This window comes from Triticum dicoccoides, chromosome 4B (assembly GCF_002162155.2).
Source record: "Triticum dicoccoides isolate Atlit2015 ecotype Zavitan chromosome 4B, WEW_v2.0, whole genome shotgun sequence".
Classification (NCBI taxonomy): Eukaryota; Viridiplantae; Streptophyta; class Magnoliopsida; order Poales; family Poaceae; genus Triticum; species Triticum dicoccoides.
Window position 1 is genome coordinate 115,196,959 of NC_041387.1, and position 6,108 is coordinate 115,203,066.

General features: G+C 40.0%; 1 pseudogene; it reads right to left on the reverse strand.

The window, feature by feature from the left end:
* Nucleotides 1-4,028: 4,028 nt before the first annotated feature.
* The window catches only part of LOC119292567, a 59,427-nt pseudogene continuing 57,347 nt past the window's right edge, over nt 4,029-6,108 (reverse strand).

Sequence of the window (6,108 nt, forward strand, 5' to 3'; positions counted from 1 at the left end):
CTGTTGGGGGTGAATCGAGGATAATATGTTGAGCCTTCAGTGACATTTCGAAGTTTTTGTTTCATGACCACTCCAACAGAGATTAGAACTTCCCCAAGGAAGTGTGAACTTCGGGATAAACATCGTGTCATTGACTCACTTGTGGTTAATTCTTTCTCGTATCTTTATATTGCTTTTTTGTGCTTGTTGGACTACTAAATAGATTACTGCCTAACATACCTTGCCTTAAGCTTTCTTGCGATAGAGCTCATGGTCATCTAGTTGCATATCTAGAGAAACTACTTTATCCTCACATCCTTAAAATTTTTAGTGAAGCTTAAAAGTAGTAGTCTTGTGTTCACCCCCCTCTTGTCGATCGTATCGATCCTCTCCCATGAGTTATGGGGTGGATATTGGAATGGCTTGACAAGTATGCATCACGCTATTTCCTATTTTTTGTGGAATACTCCCTATTGTAAGCAGAATGCAAAAGAGAACTGATAGAGAACAGACGAATCAACTATGTAATCCTTTTAATACAAATATATCGCGGTAGAAAGGATGCAATGAGTAGGTGCCTCCTGGCTAGGGATGTGGGTAACTGATGCCTACCAGAGAGGAAACGACAAATGACCATGGTTGCTAATTTAGCAATCGTTCGATTATATACTTCAAGATGATTAACTAGGATTATAATCCTAATACTCCCCACCCCTAATCGATGCTTGTACTTGCGAATATACTTCATGTTTGATGAAATTCCTCAAAAACAAATGCGAGGGAAATGGGGGGAGAAAAGTGTTTGATATGTTGTTAAACTCCTTCAAACCCAGTGAGAAAAAGGAGAAAACGATACATCATATCCTATGTTGATATGTGGAGTTAGTTATTTCCATTGGATATGCCTAGGTCACTATATTTACATCTTATATTTGTGTCTATGTTTCGATCTACCCTCTACTTCGACTTTGCACAAGTCAATAAACCAAATAGGATAGTTTGGCGTTTTTTGTGTGGCGCGGATCCACTCGAAACCTCCAAACTAAATCTTTGAGAAAGCTCAGAATTAGGCCAAGCATGCTGGGAAGACTCGATCTGAAACCATTAGCTCCCTGAACTACTGATCTCACCAAGAGGCTAACCGGAAGTCATGCCTTGAATCTGGGCCGAACCTCCATATATATTATGGGAGTCCGCACCTTAAGGGTTGAGTTGAAATGGTTTTATTCCAAATTCATTTCCCCTCGGCTCCCTCACTCTCTCACGATTCAGATTCGCCACCTAAGGGCCTGCTCCTGCCAACAGTTGTCTAGATTTGCCTTCCCCCATTCCCTAGCTTCCATGAGGTTTTTTGGTGGTTCCCCTCTGCTCCTTTCACTGTCAGTTGGAAGGACAATGTGCGTCCACCCACTAAGTCTCCTTCATAGACGAATACCTACGTCGAGTTAGGAAAAGTTTGTCTTCCACCAACTTCCTTTGTTCCTCTCTAACCTCTATTTCTCACCATTATTGCTACAATTTATGTGAGATTTGGACTAAGATTTAGGGAGTGGTTTAGTTAGTATTTTCCATATGGCCAATTCAGTCAATTACATGACCCTTATTTCCCCTCACTATGTGTTGTAGAAGAGTTTGTGCAGTTTTGGGTCAGTCTGGCCTAGTTATACAGCCCAGAGATTATGCCCATACCATACCTCTAGATGGTACAAAGTCTGCACAAAATTTTCTGCTTTCTGCACTCTCTGGCATCCCTTTGTGTGACTTGTGCACTTATCTTTTGCTACTCTATCCATGAAGATTCATAGATTGTCTGGAAGAAAATGGTAAGGTAGAAGCTAATGGAAATTGGTAGCGCTTCATAAAAATCACCTATTGACTATGGAACTTTGCAAAAGAAGAAATTGGTAAAAGTGGGAATGGCAAATCCATATAGTGGTCACCGCCGATGATGATCGATTTTGGACGAATGAGCAAGAAATATGGTGGGATGATACATTCCAGATGCACAAGACTCGAGTTGTGCTTCAAAAGATTGTAGATATTGAGCACATAAGTGAAGATCCTAATGACTTCCCCAACATCACTGATTGTTGTAAGCCCGTTGATGTGTACAAGCTCATTACTATGAATCAATACCATTGCCCCGAGCTTATTCGTCATTTTTATGCCACCGTGCACTTCCATCATGGATCGGAGAGACCTATGACTTGGATGAGTGGTTCACACAAGATTGAGGAGAATCCCTTGTCTATATTTGCTCATGTTTTGGGGATTGATTTTTTCGATGTTAGTGACTACCATGGAGTGAAGATTCATGATAAGGATGTTGCTAAGTTATATGAGATCATCAAGTTTTGCTACCACCCCACTCCCAAGTCCAAGAAGATTGGCTTCACCACCAACATGTATACTTTCTATGATATCACGATGAAGCTATTTCGCCAAAGGATTTGTGACAAGGTTGGGGATGCTACAACTGATGATCCTTATGGCTCGAGGATGAGCCAAGACACCGTGAGGAGTATGCACATCCAATCTCAAGGGATGATGAAGGTAACTAACCATATCCACATGAAAAAGCAAGTGGCTCCGAGGATTTTGGTGATCAGGACGAGTATTTTGGGGTTATACGTTAGCATCACTCTCCTTGTATCCTTTTGGTGTTTCAATGCCAAAGGAGGAGAAGGATGAGTTCCATTCGGTTGCTCCAGATAATATTTGGGTTTTTGGTGAATTTTCAAGCCTCGTCTTTATTTGCATCTTCTATGGCTTACAATTTTTTTGTATTTGTGTACTTTGTGTGGTTGTGTGAGCAGGGTGATGCTCAAGTACTTTAATGTATTCTATGTCTGAAACTATGTGTGCTTAAATTACCTTGGGTATTGTTGTGTTGCTTATTTGTTGGAATATCATATATCCTTGTTGTTATAGTCTCTTATCATGTTATCTTATTGAGCTCTACTTGTTGATCTTATTCCATGTCTCACACACACAACCTTTCTGAGATTGTACTTTATGTTCATCGCTTAGAGTGCAAAGTTGATATCATGTTTATTATCACACTTTTGTCATACTCCACTTTGCTCTAGTATTTTGGGGGATCCCTTGTTGACTCTAAATTTTCGTGCTTTATTTTGCATCAAAGGCATACTAATTGATAGTGCACAAATCTAGAGGAAGCTTTGTCATTCTTACCTAAGTGAGTTAGTGTAAATGATACTTGATTAGAGGACTGACCGTGATTGTCAAGCACATGGACGTTTTTAGGTCCGAAAGGTTGAAAGCAAAGGTGGATGGTGATCCCCTATACAAAAGGGAGAAGAAAAACGACGTATTTAAATTATATGTCTTATTCTTATTCTTGAGTTGTAGGAAAGTCATAACTACAAATAGGGATCACACGATGAATTTGGAGTGGAATCATATCCTCTCGATACAGCCATAAACCACCTTCTATATTCTACCAAAAAGAACCATGGAAAATCCAGAGAGACAAGCCTTCAAAAGTCGCATCCCAACTTTTACTATGCGGCCTAGAGGCTAGCTTGGAGAGATAAACATGGGCTATTAATAAAAGCCGCGTTGATCTATTAATAAGAGCACCTGCGGTGCCCCTACACCAATTTGTAAGCCACCACAGGGGCTCTTATTTATAGATCAACGCGGCTTCCTACAGAAAGTGAACGCTCCCCAAATTAACACATCCCACAAGTGTGTTTGCCCATTATCATTTGTAGAACACGTAAAAAGTGCGATGTTCACTAACTGTTTGTCGGGCTACAGAGATTTATTGCTGACATGGAAAAAGAGCATGAAATTGTCTCTCCACAAAAGTTAGACCACAAAAAAGCAAGGGAACTACCTTTACTTTTGTAGGCCAGTAACATCACTGTTACGTACTATTCATAATGTTTAGATACAGTACAGTATAACTCTGCTACGTGAGAGTAGAATTTATAAACTTGCTTTGCCGTGGCTCACATCCAAGGCCTCTTTGGAACGAAGGATCTTTTTAAGAAGTGTACTGTACATTCGGAAAAAGTGCGATCACATCAAAAAAAAAATCATTATGCAAGCATTGTTCTTACTTTCTTTTTTGGACCCCTAGCAAGCATTGTACGTGATGCTGCTATCTTAAGACTTGGGACTATTGAGATCATTCCAGTCCATAAAGTAGATAACTCTCATGGTATCATACAAAAGATGCATACACAACAATTCTAGAATCCAATACAGATCATATAACACCTGCTAACTGCCACGAAGCTCCATGGAGTCGGCATTCTCTCGGCTGCATAAGCTGTATATTACCACCAGCTTCTCCACGACCTTCAAGGTTCCTCAGAATTCGCCACCAGCAAAGATGAAATTTTCCACTGCCTTATAATAACTAACTACATATATGCAGCACAATGCTACAATCCACCCTACTGTCCGGTTTCGGTACTCCTTTCCCTGCAAAGTCATAATTCTTTTACAGTTACATCACTAAATTTAACATGCAGGAATTAAAGATGACGTAAGAAACATACACTTGGAATGCATGAACATCCTTGCGGAAGTTCTCTAGTTCCTCTGGATCAAACGTGCCATCATCAAACTATTCATAGACCAACAAATGAGAGAAGCATTTGTTAAGTAGAACAAGGGAGTGGTAAGAAGATGGAAATGCATGACAGTATGACACACCAGCTGGCTGAAATCTTCTTCCAGTGTTTTATTCTGAAGAACTTCTGCCAATTTTCCGTTTTGAAGAAAACAGTGGATGAAGTAAAGAACATATATACCACATTCCTCCCCATTTTGCTGTGGCACCTGCACAGTTTTGTTGTGGACGATGACAAGAACTCTAGATTCAAAAAGCAATCATTAAACATCATACCTTAGGAAACTCAAGGCGGATTTTTTTTATGAAGTGCACACTTTCCTCCCGCTCTTCGATTTCATAAATACCACGAATGAATCTGATAAACCAAGCAAAGCAAGGATAAAAGAAAACAGGGGGTTATAGGGCTGTGAGCATGATAGTGTTGTTGTTTATGTGCTATCACAAGCATATTCAGTCTATTGGTGTTATCCCTTACATGGTATGTCTTGCATGCAAGTAAACTTGGGAATAAATGAAATGCAAGGCTGGTTGCTTTTAAACAAATGCACTGACGGGTCTGACCCAATCAAGGTGCCCAGGCACCTTGGGTGCCCCAGATAATTTACCTATACATCTATAACTAGAGTAATTTTCAACAAAAATAGACTAAAAACCCCCAGGATAAATGACAACGACCGCTAAATACACATCACTAACTATGTTCAGCAAGGGTTAGATGATTTGTGATGTGATGTGCGAAGCTGGATTTTGATGAGCGCATATTCTGCTACTGTCTTGGGCTGACTCACTGGCATGGACACTATTCATGGCATAATCTTCATGAGTGACAACAGGAGTACAGGAAACCCTGACACCCTGTTGTCTGCTTCAACAGTACATTAAAGCATACAAGTCTCAACCAAAAGAACAGCATCTTCCTTCTAATATATGAATCCTCTACTAGACACCACAAGTGGTCAGTCAGATAACCGTAATATAGCGAAACATGTGCATCATCATTAAGATCAGTATTCTACTTATATTAGAGGTATGAGATGAAGGTATAGAGGGACCATACCCTCTGATTTCAGGTGCCAACCTCTTCGGATCTGTTGTGTTAAGTGAATCCAGCAGAAGCATTCGTGGTCCTTTTTTTGCATCTGAGCAGTCTGTCTCGTCAAAGTGGCATAGGACAAGGAGGTTCCAATGTCCCCTGCAGTTACGAAAGTGGAAATCCCATTGCTCTTTCGCAATCAAATAAGTTAATCCACGAGGTAAAACAAAACTGACCTACCAACGAACAATAGGGACAAACACATATTTTCTTGAAAATATTTTCAATTTTTTTGTCCATCTAAGAATTCTTGATTTCTGTTCTTTGTCCCCATTGACGTAACTGTTAAACCATAAAGGATCCAAATATGCGCAAGCATTCTTCTGATCTTCATCTGTACGCTTCCAAAGGTTCCTATATGCACAAATTTATGGCAGCAAATAAGCATACAAAGTTTCTCCAAGACCAATTATTTGCTTTCTTGAAA